Here is a 21,415-nt window from a genome sequence, read left to right as displayed (position 1 = left end):
TCAGTGTCTCGACGGCAGCGGCAGCAAGCTTCGAGCTGAGCTGCAGTGCTTGAGGCAGGCCTTCATTCTCTTCGTGGCTGGCCGTGAAGAAGCAGCACCGGACGGACCCGAGGCCATTCGACCATGAGATATCAGCGGCGTCAGTGGCTGGCCGGCAGCCGAAGAATCAGCGGACCGATGTGAGGCCATTCGGCCATGAGATAGCAGCGGCGTCAGTGGCTGGCCGGCAGCCAAAGAATCAACTCAGGACACACGCAGCTCATTAAGGTTCTTGAGGCCATTCGACCACGCTCTAGGGGCGGCGTCAGTGGCTGGCCGGCAGCCAAAGAATCAGCAGCGGACGGACGTGAGGCCATTCGGCCATAGGATATCAGCGGCGTCAGTGGCTGGCCGGCAGCCGAAGATACAGCAGCAGCCTTCGAGCTGTGAGGGGGACTGAGGCCATTTGGACAGGGAGAGGCAGCCACATCGACAGTTTTATATTTAAATTTGCAGAATGGGTGCTGCATTGTCAACACCACGTATTATTGCAAAGTTGAATTGGCACACTTATTTCTCCAAACACACAGTCCTTAATTTGCATGCACCAATGCAGCACCGGTTCTGCAAGTTTAGCAGTGAAAAGCTGAACTCACTGATTTCAGCAGGTGATTTATTCAGCAGTGCTGCTAAAAGCACTCCCTCACACACAGAAATATCAATAAAATTAAATTACAAGCCTTTGCAGGGGTCCAAGAAACAAATCTTCACTTTTTCTGCAGTATTTTTAAAAATGGCCGAGTGCCAATGTTTGTGTGAGACTGCGCGTGCGCGAACACTCCAACACGCACGCGCAGGGTTGCCGGCACCATGAAGGCTAATTTAAATTGTACCCGCCCCCTGCTACTTAGAAAATTGGCGCGAGTGTTAGGCTCCGCCCCCTGCTGCGAAGAGCAGGCCGAGCCAAGCAGACATCGAGCTCCAAGGAGCTCGAGAATATCGGACTTTTTTTTAGGCGCAGTTTTCGGCGCGAAAAACAGGCGCCCAGCTCGGAGGTGCACCATTTTCGCCGCAGCACGAAACTTGGTGCCCACAATTCAGTCAGTTTCAAGTTAGTTATGGATAAGGATAAGGATAGACCAGAAATTGGGGTAAAGCTAACTTTGCTAAGTTGAGGAGTGATTTGGCCACAGTGGACTGGAAACAGCTACTTGTGAGTAAATCAGTGTCGGAACAGTGGGAGGCATTCAAGGTGGAGATCCAGAAGGCTAAGGCCAACCATGTGCCCTTAAAGAAAAAGGATGTGAATAACAATTCTAGAGCCCCCTGGATGTCTAGGGACTTACAGGGGAGGATAAAGAAAAAAAGGGAAGCTTATGTCATATATCTACGGCTAAATACTGTAGAATCTTTGGAGGAATGTAGAAAGTTAAGAGGTAAAATGAAAAAGGATATTAGGAGTGCTAAAAGAGAGCATGAAAAATTCTTGGCTAGTAAAATTAAGGAAATCCCAAATATGTTCTATAAATATATTAAGAGCAAGAGCATAATGAAGAAAGAGAAGGGCCTATTAGAGACCACGATGGTAATCTTAGTGTGGAGGCGGAAGATGTTGGTATGGTTCTTAATGAATATTTGCAGTCTGTTTACATAAAGGAAAGGGGCAATGCAGATACTGCTATCAAGGAGCAGGGTGAAATTTTGGATGAAATAAACATAGTGAGAGAAGAGGTATTAAGGGGTTTAGCAGCTTTGAAAGTAGATAAGTCCCCAGGCTGATGAGTGAAGTAAAAGAGGAAATAGCAGAGGCCTTGATCATCATTTTCCAGTCCTCTTTGAATTTGGGCATGGTGCCAGAGGACTGGAGGACTGCTAATATAGTACCCTTGTTTAAGAAGGGAGAAAGGGATAGGCTGAGTAGTTACAGGCCTGTCAGCCTAACCTCAGTGATAGGAAATTATTGGAAAAAATCCTGAAAGACAGGATAAATCTACATTTAGAAAGGCAAGGATTAATTAGGGACAGTCAGCATGGATTTGTTAAGTGAAGATCGTGTTTGATTAACTTGATTGAATTTTTCGAAGAGGTAACCAGGTGGGTCGATGAGGGTAGTGCATACAATGTAGCGTATATAGACTTTAGCGAAGCTTTTGATAAGGTCCCACATGGTAGACTAGTCATGAAGGTAAAAGCCCATGGGATCCAGGGCAAAGTGGCAAGTTGGATCCAAAATTGGCTTGGAGGTAGGAAGTAAAGGGTAATGGTGGATGGATGTTTTTGTGACTGGAAGGGTGTTTCCAGTGGGGTTCCGCAGGGCTCAGTATTGGGTCCCTTGCTTTTTGTGGTATACATCAATGATCTAGATTTGAATGTGGGAGCTTGTTGTGAGAACACCACCACAGATCAGGATTATAAATAGAGCTGGAGCGTCAGGCCCTGGTACAGTGTGGGCCGCCCTGACCGGTGTGAGAACACCATTGCTTGGGGCCATAAATAGAACTGGAGGGCTGGGCCCTGGTACAGTGTGGGCAGCCCTGACCGGTGTGAGAACACCATTGCTTGGGGCCATAAATAGAGCTGGAGCACTGGGCCCTGGTACAGTGTGGGCAGCCCTGACCGGTGTGAGAACACCACCACAGATCAGGGCTATAAATAGAGCTGGAGCACTGGGCCCTGGTACAGTGTGGGCCGCCCTGACTGGTGTGAGAACACCATTGCTTGGGGCCATAAATAGAGCTGGAGGGCTGGGCCCTGGTACAGTGTGGGCAGCCCTGACCGGTGTGAGAACACCATTGCTTGGGGCCATAAATAGAGCTGGAGCACTGGGCCCTGGTACAGTGTGGGCAGCCCTGACCGGTGTGAGAACACCACCACAGATCAGGGCTATAAATAGAGTTGGAGCGCTGGGCCCCGGAACATCATTGCCGAAGGTGCGGTGAATGAGAGTACAAGGCCCAGAAGAGCTGAGGGCCAAGGGTCAGCATGGGCCTGCCCACACTGTGATATATGTGTGCACTTGGTCCGTGCAGCAGAGCAGGTCTCCAGTCGTCGTGGTTCAATCTTTGCCACTCGATAAAAGCCTAGCTCTGTCAAGCCCATGTAGTGGCTGATGTGCAACGGTCACCACACGTTAAAAAATCCACGTACAGGCATCTTCCACCCCCTCAATTGGAGTACAGGACTGGAACATCGGGTCCTTTATTGAAACATCTGTGAACTCATGTGGAAGCAAGTCATCCTCGTTCGAAGGGCCGCCTATGAAGATGATGAGATTTGTATATAGGGAGTATGATTAAGAAGTTTGCGGATGCCACTAAAATTGGCTGTGTGGTTGATAATGAAGAGGAAAGTCATGGACTGCAGGAGGATATCAATCTACTGGTCAGGTGGGCAGAACAGTGGCAAATGGAATTTAATTTGGAGAACTGTGAGGGCTATTAAGGAAAGGGTATACACATATAAGTGGTAGGCAACTTAAAAGTGTAGATGAACAAAGGAACCTTGGAGTGCTTATCCACAGATCCCTGAAAGTAGCAGGCCAGGTGGATAAGGTGGTTAAGAAGGCATATGGAATGCTTGCCTTTATTGGCCGAGGCAAAGAATACAAGAGCAGGGAGGTTATGCTTAAATTGTATATACTCTGGTTAGGCTACAGCTGGAGTACTGCTTGCAGTTCTGATCACCATATTATAGGAAGGACGTGATTGCACTTTAGAGGGTACAGAGAAGATTTACGAGGATGCTACCTGGAATGGAGAATCTTAGCTATGAGGACAGACTGGATAAGCTGGGTTTGTTCTCATTGGAACAGAGGATGCTGAGAGAGTACCTTATTGAGGTGTACATAGTTTTGAGGGGCCTGAATAAAGTGGCTAGCAACCACCTATTTCCCTTCATGGAGAGGTCAATTACGAGGGGGCATAGTTTTAAGGTGGTTGGTGGAAGGTTCAGAATGGATTTGAGGGGAGACTTCTTCACACAGAGGGTTGTAGGGGGTCTGGAACTCACTGCCTGGTAGGATGGTGGATGCAAAAACCCTCACCACATTTAAAAGGTGCTTGGAATGGCACTTAAAGTGCCGTAACCTGCAGGGTTACGAACCTGGAGCTGGTAAATGGGATTAGACTGGATAACCTTTTGTTGGCTGGCGCAGATATGCCGGTAAGTACTGCAGGGAATTGAGTACAGCTAGGGTGATCTCCTGGACTAGTATTGATCGTCTGGATGGGTTGGAAAGGAATTTTCCCAGATTTTTTTTTCCCCCAATTGGCCTGGGTTTTTAATCTGGATTTTGCCGTTCCCAGGAGATCACATTGCTCCGGAATGTAGAATGTTTCGGTGCAAGGGTGTCGCAGGTATGTGGGGCGAGCATGGTTGGGCTGGGTGCTCTTTACCTTTCTGCCATTGTTCATTGTTCATAGGTTTATATATAACTTCCGGGGCTGCTGACCGAGGGCCGTGCGGCTCTTTGTCGGCTGGCACGGACACGATGGGCCAAAATGGCCTTCTTCTGCGCTGTAGATTTTTGTTTCTACATTTCTCTGGGGCTGAAATTCATCAACTTATCGGCCGCTGCCGCCGACTGCGCCCACTGCCGCCGACATTGCTCTTGCAGATCCACCCAGTGCCACTTTCGAGGTGGCCTGGAGCGGGCGGGAGTGGAGAGCCACCAGGAACCGCTCGCTGACGTCAGCAGATGGCTGGGTGGCGCAACTGATCTCCCGCCCGCCGAGCTCCCAGATTGATGCAGGCGGGAGTCGGCACCAGAATGGTGGTGGACTGTTGCGAGGAGGCTGGCCTGTCCCCGACGGTAAGTGTGAAGAACCTGAAAAAAAGGTTAGTGAACATTTTATATATTTTTTTCCACAGTGACTTACTTGGATGGGGTCCCCTGAAGGTCTTCCGATAGTTTTTTTATTTTTTACTGATGATTTTTTTTTCAGCTATTCAACCTTCCGTGGGCTCGACTCCATCCTCGGCGGCACTTGGGCGGCAAGCCCCTCTGTCGCTGAGAATGAGACTTCTCGCCCACTGACACGCAGATTGGTGGTGTACATTGTCCATTTACCGCACGTCGACCTTCGCGGGACCTCGGTGATGAATACCCCGCCCAAAGTATCTTCCGGTACCTCGGCGGCCATCGGCGGCATTTGGGTGGCACTTGAGCGGGCCTTGATCAAAATTGGCCCCTTTGTTTCGAACTTACCCCATCTACATGAATTAAGCAGCTCAACATACTGGCATGACCTGAGTCATGGAATTCCGAATTTCGAATCCTTTTGTTATGTTGAACTTGACCACTTACAGAAAATTGTTCGAGTCACTCAGCTGCTGCGTTCCGTTTTCAAGAACATTCTAAGTTTTTTTTTCCATTCATTTAGAAGTTGACATTAGTAATTTAAGCTACCTGAAAAGTCAATTAAACAAACGGAGGATGAAATTGGACCTTTTTTCACCCATTTATTGGGCACGAAACAGATGCAAAAACGTTCAATTTTGAAGATTATGTCCCATGTCCCAAGGGCACCTGAAATAGGTACTATTCATGCTTGGTTTCGGTGATATTCATGCTTCCCTGGCGGCCACTTTAAACAGGCATCAGGCCCATTGCATATGCTAATAAGGGGCATAATGGTTAAGGACCTAGCTTCGAAATTGGTCCTAAACTGAGCAAAAACTCAGTTCAATCTGTGGTCTAATCAATGGTCCTTAAAAGGACTGCTGGGGGTCACCAACATAAAGGCAATTTATTTTTTATTTTTAAGTACCACATAATAGACTTGTTAGCATAGTTGAGGCCCATGGGCTTAAAGCAGCAGTGGCAGCATGGATCCAAAATTGGCTAAAAGACAGAAAGAAGAGTCGTAGTGAACGGGTGTTTTCAAACTGGAGGGAAGTATACACTGGTGTTCCCCTGCTCTTTTTGATATATTTTAATAGGCTGTTCTTGGGTATAAAGTGCAGAATATCAATTTTCCAAATGACACAAAACTCAGAAATGTAGTAAACAGTGAGGAAGATAGTAGCAGACTTCAGGAGGACATAGGCAGACTGATGAAATGGGCAGACACATAGAAACATAGAAACATAGAAAATAGGTGCAGGAGCAGGCCATTCAGCCCTTCTAGCCTGCACCGCCATTCAACGAGTTCATGGCTGAACATGAAACTTCAGTACCCACTTCCTGCTTTCACGCCATACCCCTTGATCCCCCGAGTACTAAGGACTTCATCTAACTCCCTTTTGAATATATTTAGTGAATTGGCCTCAACTACTTCCTGTGGTAGAGAATTCCACAGGTTCACCACTCTCTGGGTGAAGAAGTTTCTCCTTATCTCGGTCCTAAATGGCTTACCCCTTATCCTTAGACTGTGACCCCTGGTTCTGGACTTCCCCAACATTGGGAACATTCTTCCTGCATCCAACCTGTCCAAACCCGTCAGAATTTTAAACGTTTCTATGAGGTCCCCTCTCACTCTTCTGAACTCCAGTGAATACAAGCCCAGTTGATTCAGTCTTTCTTGATAGGTCAGTCCCACCATCCCGGGAATCAGTCTGGTGAATCTTCGCTGCACTCCCTCAACAGCAAGTATGTCCTTCCTCAAGTTAGGAGACCAAAACTGTACACAATACTCCAGGTGTGGCCTCACCAAGGCCCTGTACAACTGTAGCAACACCTCCCTGCCCCTGTACTCAAATCCCCTCGCTATGAAGGCCAACATGCCATTTGCTTTCTTAACCGCCTGCTGTACCTGCATGCCAACCTTCAATGACTGATGTACCATGACACCCAGGTCTCGTTGCACCTTCCCTTTTCCTAATCTGTCACCATTCAGATAATAGTCTGTCTCTCTGTTTTTACCACCAAAGTGGATAACCTCACATTTATCCACATTATACTTCATCTGCCACGCATTTGCCCACTCACCTAACCTATCCAAGTCACTCTGTAGCCTCATAGCATCCTCCTCGCAGCTCACACTGCCACCCAACTTAGTGTCATCCGCAAATTTGGAGATACTACATTTAATCCCTTCGTCTAAATCATTAATGTATAATGTAAACAGCTGGGGCCCCAGCACAGAACCCTGCGGTACCCCACTAGTCACTGCCTGCCATTCCGAAAAGTACCCATTTACTCCTACTCTTTGCTTCCTGTCTGACAACCAGTTCTCAATCCACGTCAGCACACTACCCCCAATCCCATGTGCTTTAACTTTGCACATTAATCTCCTGTGTGGGACCTTGTCGAAAGCCTTCTGAAAGTCCAAATACACCACATCAACTGGTACTCCTTTGTCCACTTTATTGGAAACATCCTCAAAAATTTAAAAAATTCATGGCAAATGAAATTTAATGCAGTGAAGTGTGAAGTGTAATGGGAAAAAAAGTACACTTGAGTAAGAAGGTTAAAGGGAATTAGGAGGTTCTGAGGAATTGGGAGTTCTTCTATCTTACGGTATGGATTGTAATATTGACCGGTTATGTATAACCCGCTTATGTATGTAAAGCACGCTTATACACTCGCTTACATTGGGCTAGTAAAAAGGGAATAGTGAAGCCTGATGGGTAATGAACCATCTGAAATAGCCAACACTGCACTGACCCTTAGCACAGAAAATAGAAGATGAAACCTCATTCAGTACAGAGAACAAGGACACAAATGTTTGGGAACAAAAACTGTAAACAGAATCTGACAAATGAAAACTGTATTCCAAGTTCTCTCAGGAAGAGATAAGGAAGCCAGTATTTTTTAAATAGAGTTACTTCACATGTCATAGGGACTATGGCAAAGTTCACATCACTGAACAACATGATTGACATGTGATGAGAGATGGACAGGTGGGAAAGAATCACTCAGAGCTAGTCTGCTAAGAGTCAACAAATCAATGTAACTTCGCTGATAGCAGTAGACCAATCGATGATTTTGCAGGAGGGTAGCACCCCTCCAAAACTATAATTTTAATTGAAACCGCTTGTACTTTGAAGGTTCTACGTTTGAACTTTCCCTTGCATTTGCTCGAAATAAACTAGTTGTACCGAAGGTTTCATTTGATGGATTCCTTGGTCGTTACATGGGCACGGGGTCAATTCCTTATATCAGGGAGTCCACCTTTAAGGAGAGAAGTCATTTTTCTACCCCAACATGAAGTAATGCATTTTGGAAGGATGAATGAGGAGAGACAATATAATCTAAATGGTACAATTGTAAAGGGGGTGACTAGGAACAGAGAGACCTGGAGATTCACATCTGCAAATCTTTGAAGGTGGCAAAACAAGTTTAATAGGAGTGCTAAAAAAGCATATGGGATCCTGGACTTTATAAATAGAGGCTTAGGGGCCGAAATTCATCACCTCATCACCCGCTGCCGCTATCTGCCGCCCACTGTTGCTGACATTCCTCCTGAAGATCTGCCTAGTGCCACTTTGGAGGTGGCCTGGAGCGGTCCGGAGCGGGTGGGAGGAGAGAGCCACTGGGAAACGCCCGCTGATGTCAGCAGACGGCCGAGTGGTACAACTGGCCTCCCGCCCGCCGAGCTCCCAGAGTCCTGCGGGCGGGAGTCGGCGGGACTCAGCAGCAGAACGGGGGGTGGACCATTGGCTGCAGGCTGGTCTGTCCCCAACAGTAAGTAAGAAGAACATGAAAAAAGGTGAGTGAACATTTTTTTAAAAATCTGGATGGGGTCCCCTGAAGGTCTTCGGTTAGTTTTTTTATTTTTTACTGTTGATTTTTTTTTTCAGGTCTTTGACCCTCCGTGGGCCCGACTCCATCTTCGGTGGCACTTGAGTGGCAAGAGACCTCCCGCTCGCTGCCGCCCAGATTTGATCAGAGAGACCTGGAGATTCACATCTGCAAATCTTTGAAGGTGGAAACACAAGTTTAATAGGGGTGCTAAAAAAACATATGGGATCCTGGACTTTATAAATAGAGGCTAAGGGGCCAAAATTCATCACCTCATTTGCTGCCCGCTGACCTTCGAGGAACCTCGGCCATGAATATCCTGCCCAAAGTACCATCCGGTATCTCGCCGGCCATCGGCGGCACTTTGGGTGGCACTTGGGTGGGTGGAGGCCTTGATGAAAATCGGCCCCATAGAGTACAAAAGCAAGGAAGTTATGATAAACTTTTATAAATCACTGGTCAGGCCTCAGCTGGAGTACAGTGTCCATTTCTGGACACCACACTTTAGAAAGGATGTCAAGACCTTGAAGGGGGTGCAGCAGAAATTTACTAAAACATTACCAGGGTTGAGGGCCTTCAGTTATGTGGAGAGACTAGAGAAGCTGGGATAGGTCTTCTTTGATCAGAAAAGATTGAGGGGAAATTTAATAGAGGTGTTCAGAATTATAAGGGGTTTTGATAGAGTACATAGGGATAAATTGTTTTCAGTGACAGGAGGGTCGTTAACCAGAGAACATAGATTTAAAATAATTGGCAAATGAACCAGATGGGAAAATTTATTTTATGCAGTGAGTTGTTATGATCCAGAATTCATTGTTTGAAAGGATGGTGGAAGCAAATTCAATTGTAACTTTCCAAATGGAATTGGATATATACTTGAAACGGAAAAATGTGCCAGTTAGCAGACAGGTGCTCACAGTTATCACCTTATCAAATGTCACTCCAAGGTCATCTCATGACCCAGCATCCAGAGGTTCAATGCTACCTCCATCCCTTGACTCCTCACTAAGGATGGTAGATGCCACCACACTTGATCATTCCACCCAAGGAGCACTTAGATGTAGCACCACGTTCGGAAGGAGAAACACACCATGTGTTGCCGCCAAGTGGAAGCAGGGTGGTTGGACGCAGATGCACTTTGCCCTATATGAATCAATAAATACATTTGGAGCACTTTATTTATCCCCAGTAAGAAGTCTTTTTGGAGGGTCTTTTGAAGATAACACCTAAAGGTAGGAAGGTGTAAGAAGGCAATAAAGTAACTGGAAATGTATTTATTTATGTTGTTTCTGGATGTACTGTCATTTGCAATACTTGTACAGGAACTGGAATCAGCTTTCAGTTAGATATTGTTGCATCAATCTTCCCGGCTGCATCTTTTTAAAAAATGTATTCATGGGATGTGGGCATCACCGGCTAGGCCAGCATTTATTGCCCATCCTTAATTGCCCTTGAGAAGATGGTGGTGAGTTGCCGCCTTGAACCGCTGCAGCCTGTGTGGTGAAGGTACTCTCACAGTGTTGTTAGGGAGGGAATTCCAGGATGTTGACCCAGCGACAATGAAGGAACAGCAATATATTTCCAAATCAGGGTGGTGTGTGACTTGGAGGGGAAGTTGGAGGAGAACTGTATCCTTCATTTCCTTCAACTCCTCTGTTGAAATATGGGACGTCTCCTCACAATGCTGCATACTCACTGCTCTCTGTGTTAAACAAATATGGAACATGTAGCAGCCCACGATTATCTTGGAGACTTCTTAACTTTAAGGAAGCGCTCCATCTGACTGATACCTGCAGCTGAATCTTTACACCATTCCTATGGTATATTCTATTGTAATTCTTATTGAGACATGTGCTTCAGTATATCTCTCTTTCACTTTTTTGCAGGTTTTCTCAGTGGTGTCAGTACCAAGGTGCAAAGAATAGCCCAGATCTTTCCGCAGTTTTTGTGAACCTTGTGCAGGCACTGTGGACTGCCACATAATGAAGGCATCACGGCTTCTTCCTGGATTACACACATTCACATTCACATATTGTCAAAGACCAGCTCACAATACTGAATAAAATCCCTTTCTTTGCATGTCAGCTATGATGTTGATAGGATGAGCCCTGATGCCCATATAGGTGCCATTTGTGACACTGTAGACTTCCTCACATTACAACAGTGACTACACTTCAAAAAGTACTTAATTGGTTGTAAAGCCCTTTGAGACATCCAGTGGTCATGAAAGATGCTATATAAATGCAAGTCTTTCTATCTTTTCTTGGGATCTGCCATCCAGTGAAAGCTTTGCACCCTGTCCAGCTGATGCCTCACTTCCATAAACAAAGTGATGATTGTGTTGTACCTTACAAACATACTGTCTATCATTTGCTTGATAGAAGTGTGGACTGCAGACTGGCTTATATGACTGATGTCCCTTGCTGAGGTTTGGATGAGGCTGTTTGTATCAAAGCTTAACATTGTGGTAATCTTAACTGCCATGGAAGAACCATTATAGGCCGAAATTTCCCACTGCCCGAAATGAGGCGCACCTCTGGTTTTGATGTGTTCTGGCCACCATAGCATTGGGGCGGCCTAACCATTGAAATTCAGCACTTCGGGGATTTATTTGGAGTGGGGCGTAAATGGCCTCATCATGGGATGGAAGTGGGGGCGGGGCGATGTGGCCGTCAGTAGCTGGGTGGAAGTGGGGGTGGGGTGGAGTAGCCGAAGCTCTCAGTCAATCAGCGCTGCGCTAATGACATCATAGCAATGGCGGCTCACAACGTCTCTCCCCTTCAGTTAAAGGGGAGGGCCAGTGTGAACTCTGCAGCTACTTTAGTGGCAACTACTGGGTGACCGGGCCAGCAGCCTGGCACCCAAAAATAACATGGTGGCCATGACAGTGCGCCCTCCCCTTTAAGGGAAGCCACGCTGCCATGCTACAGAGAGTGTACTGACAGCAAACGCTCCCACAGGCCAATTCCGGGAAAGGGACAATTTCCCGAGGGGCAATTTTGCGAGAGGGTCCCCGTCAGTCGGCAAGGAGTCAGAGCATGCATGCCGTGGCAGGAAAATGGACGGAGCAGTCCCGGGCACCGCTCCAAAACTGAGGAAGGGCAATTTCCAAGTTGGCAGCCCTTCCGCGGAGACTCGCGGCTATTCCGCACCGCCCCGTGGCCACTGCTTTCAAGCAGCCAGAGGCCTTATCGCAATTTTGGCCCCTTAGTGTTCTAGTTACTGTCTGCAGGTTAGCTTATGAGAGATGATATAACTCTGTGATAACTTCTCTTGTGAAGTAGAACCAGTGAAGATGCTGGTAGGTGTGTTTAGGTTTGTAAACATAGGTCTTGGGGTAATGGCAGGTATGGACATAATGACTCAGGTCACACTTGTTATCCATTCGAGTGTGATAGCACCCCAAATTAATTTTCATCCCCACCACTTTGTTCACTGAACGCTGAACTGCAGCAGTAAGTACATACTGTAAGCAAGTGAGGGAAAAAAAGTAACAACAAGTAGAAAAAATATGCACTCTCAGCAAAAAAAAACTAATGCAGGGAACAAATGCAATCAGCTGAATGAAAACAATAATAGACATTTCCAATCACATTTAGCTGTAGTAACCTTGTTTAAAGAATCCAACTTTGGCAAGCTAGGAAAAGGATTTGTCGTGTGCTCATGTTCTATAGGCAACATCAGCACTGGGGAACAGGGAGCGGAGAGAGTCAGCCAAAAACATGAGAAATCGATGGGGGTTCCATTCACATTTTTTCTGCTCACCTTGGGCATTGTCTTTCCTCCAACCCAAAATGTTCTATCATTAAATGTAGCACACCGCACCTTAGGTACATGTGTCTGCCAGACCAATTTTATGATCACCTCTTGCCCTATAAGGCTTGCACCAAGAGCAGAAAATTGTCCCACTAGTTTATAGCAGAAGAACCAAATGTACTTTAATACACATTGTCATGTATGTAACCACAATGTAACACCACTGTATTACTGTATACACTCAACCTAGATGCACACCTTGACTACAAGTGGTGAACTTGTGGGAGACACTCCTTACCTGATCACACAGGTATAAAAAGGAAGGTCCCACGCAGGGTCATCGTCTTTGGAGCACTGTGAATAAATAGTTAAGGTCACAAAGTGACCTTGTCCCCAGAATGTACCTCGTGTGGTTTCATACTGTAAAGTAAGGACTTTACATTGGCGACGAGAAACGGGAATTCACGACCCATGAGAATGGCCACCGGTAGCACAGAGGAACGGTACTGTGTTGGGGAAGACTGGGACGATTTTGTCGAGAGGCTTCAGCAAAGCTTTGTTACGAAAGAATGGCTGGGGGCTGCAGCGGCCGACAAGCGAAGGGCTCATCTTTTGACCAGCTGCGGACCAAAGACTTACGCGCTCATGAAGGACGTACTAGCACCCGAAAAGCCATCAGACAAAACCTTTGAAGAGCTTAGCAAATTGATCAGGGAGCACTTCAAACTGGCGACGAGCATACATATAGCCCGACACAGATTCTACACCCACTGATGTCTTGAAGGACAGAGCATACCGAATTTCGTAGCGGACCTCCGGCGTTTGGCCAGCCTCTGTAAGTTCACAGACGCCTGCAGGGGGGAGATGCTAAGGGACTTCTTTATCGAGGGCATCGGTCATGTGGGAATTTTCCGCAAATTAATTGAGACCAAGGATTTGACCTTGGAAGTGGCGGCGTTGATAGCTCAAACTTTCATGGCAGGGGAGGAAGAGACGAAAATAATATACGCGCGCAATTCTGCCTCTAACGCAGCAATGGATCAGGGAGCCAACATCATCAATGCGACTCAGAGCCCCGCAGGCAGGCAGGGGCAGTCCGACACTCCCAGGCAGCAATAGACCCCAGAGTAGGACTTCAACAGAGACAATGGCAGGCTGAACGGACAGTCACGTCATCACAGTGGACAATGAGGCCCGGGATGGGGCCATTGACATGCACTAATAGGGTACTTAAGAGTAGTCAAAGGGACAGTCAGCATGGAATGCCTGGCCATAGTCCCTTTGTTCCCAACAATGGAAACTTGAACTCATGCTGGAGGTGTGGGGGAAAACACTCAGCTAGATCTTGCAGATTTCAACAGTTTGTCTGCAGGAGCTGAAATCTCAGTGGCCACTTAGCTCGAATGTGCAGGAAGTCTGCAACCAGACTAATATATGAGGCTGATGGACCAGAAGAGGGTTCTTTGAGACAGGATGACTTTTGGGGCAAATCGATGGACGCCGAGGTTCAGCGGGTCCATGTGGCGAATATTCACAGTTCAGATACCAAAACGGCACCAATGATGATGAGGGTTTTATTAAACGGTATCAGTGTACGCATGGAGCTGGACACTGGGGCCAGCCAGTCACTCATGGGCATTCAGCAATTTGAGAAGCTATGGCCACTTAAAGCCAGTAGACCCAAATTAGCACATATTGAGACACAATTACGGATTTACACTAAAGAAATCATTCTGGTGCTAGGCAGTGCAATAATGGCTGTCACACACAATGGGTTAGTGAATCGGCTGCTGCTCTGGATTGTCTCGGGCAATGGTCCCGCACTGTTGGGGAGGAGCTGGTTAGCCGAGATGAACTGGAAATGGGGGGATGTTCACACAATGTCATCTGTGGAGCGAAGTTCGTGCTCACAAGTCCTACAACAATTCGATTCACTATTCCAACCTGGCATCGGGACTTTCAAAGGCACTAAAGTAGTGATACACATCACCCCAGACGCCAGGCCAGTGCACCACAAAGCCAGAGCGGTGCCGTATATGATGCGGTAAAAGATCGAGAGCGAATTGGACCGGCTGTTGAGAGAGGGCATCATCTGGCCTGTTGAATTCAGCGACTGGGCGAGCCCCATCGTTCCCATCCTAAAAGCAGATGGCTCTGTCAGGATCTTTGGCGACTGCAAGGCCACCATCAATTAATTGGGTGTCCCTACAAGATCAATACACGCTCCCGAGAGCGGAGGACCTCTTCGCCATGCTGGCAGGTGGCAAGCTGTTCACCAAGTTGGACCTCACTTCAGCCTATATGACCCAGGAACTGGCCGACGAATCTAAAAGACTGACCACCATCACCACGCACAAGGGACTGTTCGTTTATAACAGATGCCCATTTGGCATTCGATCAGCGGCCGTGAGTTTTCAACAAAACATGGACAGCCTGCTTAAATCCATTCCTGGAACGATCGTATTCCAGGACGACATCCTCATCACGGGTCGAGACACCGAGGAACACCTCCACAACCTGGAGGAGGTGCTACGCCAACTGGACCGGGTAGGCCTGCGACTCGAAGTCTAAATGTGCGTTCTTAGCTCCTGAGGTTGAGTTTCTGGGCAGGAGGGTTACTGCAGATGGGATTTGGCCCACCGAATCCAAAACAGAGGCGATTCGACAAGCACCTAGGCCCTGCAACACATCGAAGTTGCGTTCATTCCTGGGACTGTTGAACTATTTCGGGAACTTTCTGCCGAACTTGAGCATGTTGTTTGAGCCGTTACACGTGCTCCTGTGTAAGGGTTACGATTGGTTTTGGGGGGACTGTCAGGAACGTGCTTTTGATCGGGCGCGAAACCTATTTTGTTCAAACAAGTTGTTGACCCTGTACGATCCCTGTAAAAAATTGGTTCTGACATGTGGTGCATCGTCCTATGGAGTTGGGTACGTGTTGCTGCAGGGCAATGCTGAGGGTCAACTACAGCCTGTGGCTTATGCCTCCAGGTCGCTCTCTCAAGCAGAACGGGGATATGGGATGGTCGAGAAGGAAGCGCTTGCATGTGTCTATGGTGTTAAAAAAAATGCATTAGTTACTCTTTGGTAGGAAGTTTGAATTAGAGACGGACCACAAGCCATTAACATCCCTGTTGTCAGACAGCAAGGCTATCAATGCCAATGCATCAGCTCGCATACAGCGATGGGCTCTCACGCTGGCTGCTTATGACTACTCCATCCGGCACTGGCCCAGCACTGAAAATTGCGCTGACGTGCTCAGCAGGCTTCCACTGGCCCCAACTGAGGGGGCAGCCAAGCAAAGCACCGAGATGGTCATGCCTGTCGATGCCTTTGACAGCGCAGGCTCCCCCATCACAGCCCGCTAGATCAAAATCTGGACAAACAGAGATCCCCTCCTATCCCTGATTAAGAAATGTGTCCTGACTGGGGATTGGGCGCCTGCACACGGAGCATGCCCTGAGGAGGTCAGACCGTTCCACAGACGGATGGATGAGCTCTCCATCCAAGCCGACTGCCGACTATGGGGCAGCTGGGTAGTTATGCCCCAGAATTGCAGGGAGGCATTCATCAGGGAACTCCACAGCGAGCACCCAGGCATTGTGTTGATGAAGGCCATTGTCCGGTCACACGTTTGGTGGCCTGGAATTGATTCAGACCTGGAACACTGTGTTCGCAGGTGCACAACGTGTGCCCAGCTGGGTAATTCTCCCAGGGAGGCCCCGCTCAGCCCGTGGCCCTGGTCCACCAGGCCATGGTCATGCATTCATGTTGACTACGCTGGCCCGTTCATGGGTAAGATGTTCCTTATTGTGGTAGATGCGTACTCGAAATGGATCAAGTGCATCATTTTGAATTCATGCACGTCATCCACCACCGTGGAAAGCCTACGTGCGATCTTTGCAACCCATGGCTTGCCGGACATCCTGGTTAGTGATAATGGCCCATGTTTCACAAGCTACGAATCCCAAGAGTTTATGTCGGGCAATGGATCAACCACGTCAGGACTGCGCCGTTCAAGCCGGCCTCCAATGTCCAGGAGGAACGGGCGGTCCAAATCATTAAGCAAGGTATGCTCAGGATTCAAGGACCCTCCCTATAATGCCGCCTATCGCGTCTCCTGCTGGCCTATAGATCCCGACTGCACTCGCTCATGGGGGTCCCGCCCGCAGAGCTACTAATGAAACGGACACTCAAAATTCGGTTGTCCCTCATTCACCCAATCCTGACCGACATAGCTGAGGGCAAGCCAAGTCCTAAAACAAGTACCATGACTGTAATTCGAGGGGAGATGTATAGAAATAAATGATCCTGTATTCATCCTCAATCACGCCATGGGGCCCAAATGGCTTGAGGGCACTGTAATTCACAAAGAGGGGAATAGGGTCATTGTGGTAAAACTCAACAATGGTCAGATATGCTGTAAGCATCTGGACCAAGTAAAAAAAAAGGTTCAGCATCGACACGGAGGAACCTGAAGAAGACCATGAGATGGAGCTCACAACACCACCAGTGAACAAGCAACAAGAGCAATCAGAAGAATGCACAGTCCCTGCAGTCAGCCCGGACAGGCCGGAATCACCACAGGTGACAGACACTCACGTCAGTGTCCAACAACCAGAGCCCCAACTGCGGCGCTCCACGAGGGAGCGAAGACCACCTGAAAGACTAAACCTATGATCCAAATAAGACTTTGTGGAGGAGGTGATGTCATGTATGTAACCACAATGTAACACCACTGTATTACTGTATACACTCAACCAAGATGCACACCTTGACCACAAGGGGTGAACTTGTGGGAGACACTCCTTACCTGATCACACAGGTATAAAAAGGGAGGTCCCACGCAGGGTCATCGTCTTTGGAGTCCTGTGAATAAAGAGTTAAGGTCACAGATCCCCAGAATGTGCCTCGTGTGGTTTCATATCGTAGAGTAAGGACTTTACACACATCACCAGCAGCATTGAATGTGTAAACAATGAACACTGATGAGTTCTGATGACAGGTTGCTCACCCGGAACATCAATAACCCATCTTTTTTCTTTACAGATGCTTCCTGACTTGCTGTTTATTTCCAGCATTTTCTGTTTTCATGACAGAAAACTTTGATGTATTCCACACACTTAACCACAAAGAAAGAGCATGCACCCTTTGGATAGTTAGATTCTCAGTAAACTCAGGCAGTCACCGCACAAAATTACCAGGGACATCGTAAACATTTGTCCCATAGATTAACAAGGTGGAAGATTTCCTCTGTGCATTAGATGTAGTGAAATTGTAAATGCATTTTTTATAAACACACTTATGACTTTACCATTCCTAACACACAGAGGAAATCTTCCTGGATTTTTTATGGCTTAGTGATACACTATAGAACTGACTTTATGAGGTTGCATTGGTGGTGAGAAGACTCCCTAAGGCTGAGGGCCTAATTCGCAGTCGGCTGCATTTCACAGCCAAGAAGATGGTCAATATTCTTCAGCCTACATTGATAGACAGTACAATCCTCATTAAGGTTCCAAAAATATTAAAATAGGTTCCTTGCTGAAACTAAATGGAAGCAAATCAGGTTGTTCAGAAATTTACCTGAATGGTCCAACTTGAGTTATTTCAGGTTCACAATTCAGCTTGTGCTCATTCCTGATAAGTAATGGGTGCTGGGGACAAATTCTTGAAATGAAAGCAGCCCTCGTGTTACGGGACAAAGACCAAAATACTACAGCAGAAATAAAACTAGTCCTCCAAGGGAAAGGTTTCTTTATTTTGTGTGACATGGACCTGTCAGCTCCAGAATGTTGATTCTGAGGAGCAAACTTCCATATGAATGCTCTTAAAAGATCTTGCTCATTCTGTCATGAGAAAATAAAGGCACCCCAGGACTTATCAAACTGAAAATATACAAGGAGGCATCCAAGTAGAACTAATTCCATCTGCAATAGAAGCATTGTGAAGCGCACATCATAAAAAAAACGAACAATTTAAAAAAAAAATCACAGTTGTAACGTGCAAGGAAGGAATTTTAATTATTTGTATGTACTTGCTGTTCTGTAGATGAAATCAGCTCATTAGCAGCTTGATACGCCCTATCCATTTGTATTATTTCTTCTCAGTATCCCTAAAAAGGAGACAGAAGCAGTAAGCAACAGAGAAAGATGAGTGGAAATAAAATTCTCAGTACATTTCAAATAAGTTTAGAAACTTAAAATCAAATGTATTCAGGTTAACAAAGGCAGAGAAAGAGAGCAAAAAAAATTCCCATAATGATTAAAAAATTAATCCTTTTAAAATCTTCAAAGTCATTTACCCAGGTGGAATTCAGAATGCCATATCTTTGCTCTAGCAAAACTGTCTGCAGACACACTAAACCTCCAAAGGCTTTTATAGATATTAAAGTTGTAAGAAGGCAGCCCCTAGATACCTCCATCAGATATTTCCTTGCTCATATCAAATGACATGCACACAGTTGTGGCCCAGAGCACTCCATAACTTTGTGCCTTTCAGACTGTTTCATTAAGCAAGTTTATTTGTCGCTTCCTGAATGAACGCTGGCACAATAAATACAAGGTACTTTCACGCTGATGTAACTAGTTTTACGATTTGAGCTCCAGGAAACAAAATTGATTGTAATTTTAGAATATTCCAAACCTCCAGCTGTTTTCTCAATGAATTTTCAAACAAGTTGCCCGACATTGATTGAAACTGAAGGATGCTGTTGAGACCCCGAGGCTACATTGTGCAACTCATTCTAAGTTTTGTATGCTTGATGAACTCAATCCCAAACCATATAATGATTGGTAATCTAATCAAAATGTTTGAGGCAAGTGAAACAAAGACTGTGTAAAAGATATTATACTGTCTGTTTATAAAAATGCATTGCACTTTCAAGTAAGCACATTTTGTATTTTTATTTTACATGTCTAGAATTGTTTATTCCATTTGTTCAGAGATTCTTTGGTGAATTTGTTGACATCATCCGGAAGGTGACCACAAACCTCATGACATCATTTTAAACACACTCAATAATTATGCAGGCTTTGAGCTTGTCAGCCATTCGGGTGTGGAGTCAGGAAGCACATCTTCACACAAAGGGTAGTGGAAAACGACAACTCACTCACTCAAAAAGTTGTGGATGCTGAGTCAATTGAAACATTCAAAACTGAGACCATAGATGTCAGGTAAGCGTAATAAGGGATATGGAGCAAAGGCGGGTAAATGAAGTTGAGGTACATATCAGCCTTGATCTAATTGAATGGCAGAAAAGACTCAAGGGGTTGAATGGCCTACTCCTGTTCCTATCTCCCTCTGTTGTCACTTTCAAGGTATAAAGCCAAGGAAACAATTTTCCAAAGTGAAATATGTTGGCAGTGAGTTGCTTGTTCTGAATATCCAAGCTGAGAACTTCCCAGTTATTCCCAGATCCTTGGAACAGTTATTGTTAGGACAGACTCTGATATTTTTTTGTCCAGGGGAGCCAGTTCTAAAACACAGAGAAAATAAAAGGATCAAAACCATAATATTAAGATTTATTTTTGTTCATTATGTTTCACCTCATTATGTCCTGCTGTTAGCAATCTCCAAAGGAGAAGATGGCCAAAGGACCTGTTCCTTTCCAATTATCAAACCTACCCTGCAAGAATTCACTAAGGGGAGCCTCTGACTTTCCATATGCCACTTTGGGAACATGCCCAGGAGGTAATTTTACAAGTCGTGCTGTTGGCGTGGAGCCTTGCCTGCTGTCAGTACATACTGGAAAATTGTGGGCAATACGCAGCCAAACACCTGATATAGGTCTTTAATGGAGAAGGTTCCCCACTGACAGTGTGGACTCATCTTCGCTCAGTACGTTTCACTTGTGTGCGGACAGGCTGCAGTTGTAAATCTGTACCCAGCAGAGCATGGCACTGCACCAAATAATCTCTACTTATTTCACATATATTTATATATTGATTTCTCACATGGAAATGTATGCAATGTTTCCATATCGAACTTTTAATACTGGCCCGGATTTTGCAGTCAGCAGTGAAGGGATGGGGCTTGCCGCTGACCTCGAAAAAAGCTGCCCACAAAGATTTAGCAGGCTCTGTGGTGTCAATTTCCCTTATTCCAATGTGACTTTCAATCTGGCGCCATCTATAGGGGATCTGTGGCATCCAAAAACAGTGAAGTCATCAAGCAAGCTGAGCAGCCAATCAAATTGAAGAATTCTCACAGACAGCAAACCAAGAAGTAAAAGGCACTGATTATCATTCACTTTTTAATAATTTTACAGAAAGTGAAATAAATATTGGGACATACAAATGACATTAAGGTACAAGCTGAATTATCATAAACAAACTTAAACAAAATCATTTTTATTATTTTAAAAATCTATGGAATTTTATCATGGAATGGAGGGAATTACACTCCACACTTGAAAAATTAGTTTTTCAGAGCCAGAGAGTTTTTTCTGCCATAATTATGACTGAGTACACCATTAACAAGACTTAACTTTTTCTATGCTTTGTACGGCGAGAATAATGCGTAAAAAATTGAAGTCCAGGTCACATCAGTGATTCTGTGTTAATTGCATCTGCGAAGACTGCAACAGTGCACCTAGTGTAGAAGCAGGGCATCTCTGACAGCAGCGTATGGATTTCTGCATTTAACTCTGCATGTGCGGACATAAGAACTTAAGAAATAGGAGCAGGAATAGGCCATTCCTGCTCCACCATTCAATAAGATCATGGATGCCAGAAGTTGCTGTCAGTTTTATACAGTAACGACAGTGAGCTCTGACAGTTTTGGCATCATTACAACTGCAATTTCTGGGCCAGTACGTTTTCGGATTTCAATAAAAAATCATGCCCCACAACAAGTAATGTACAATATCAAATAAACGTAATATTTATAAAATCAAACAGGAAAGAAGGACCATAAATCAACTTACAACTGAGGTCAGGGCTAAAAACCAGCCAATGAAGATGGCAACAAAGAAGCAGCACAGAATTCTGGCTGAAA

Source organism: Pristiophorus japonicus, chromosome 2 (genome assembly GCF_044704955.1).
Source record: "Pristiophorus japonicus isolate sPriJap1 chromosome 2, sPriJap1.hap1, whole genome shotgun sequence".
NCBI classification, from domain to species: domain Eukaryota; kingdom Metazoa; phylum Chordata; class Chondrichthyes; family Pristiophoridae; genus Pristiophorus; species Pristiophorus japonicus.
Note: the sequence above shows the minus strand (reverse complement) of the source record.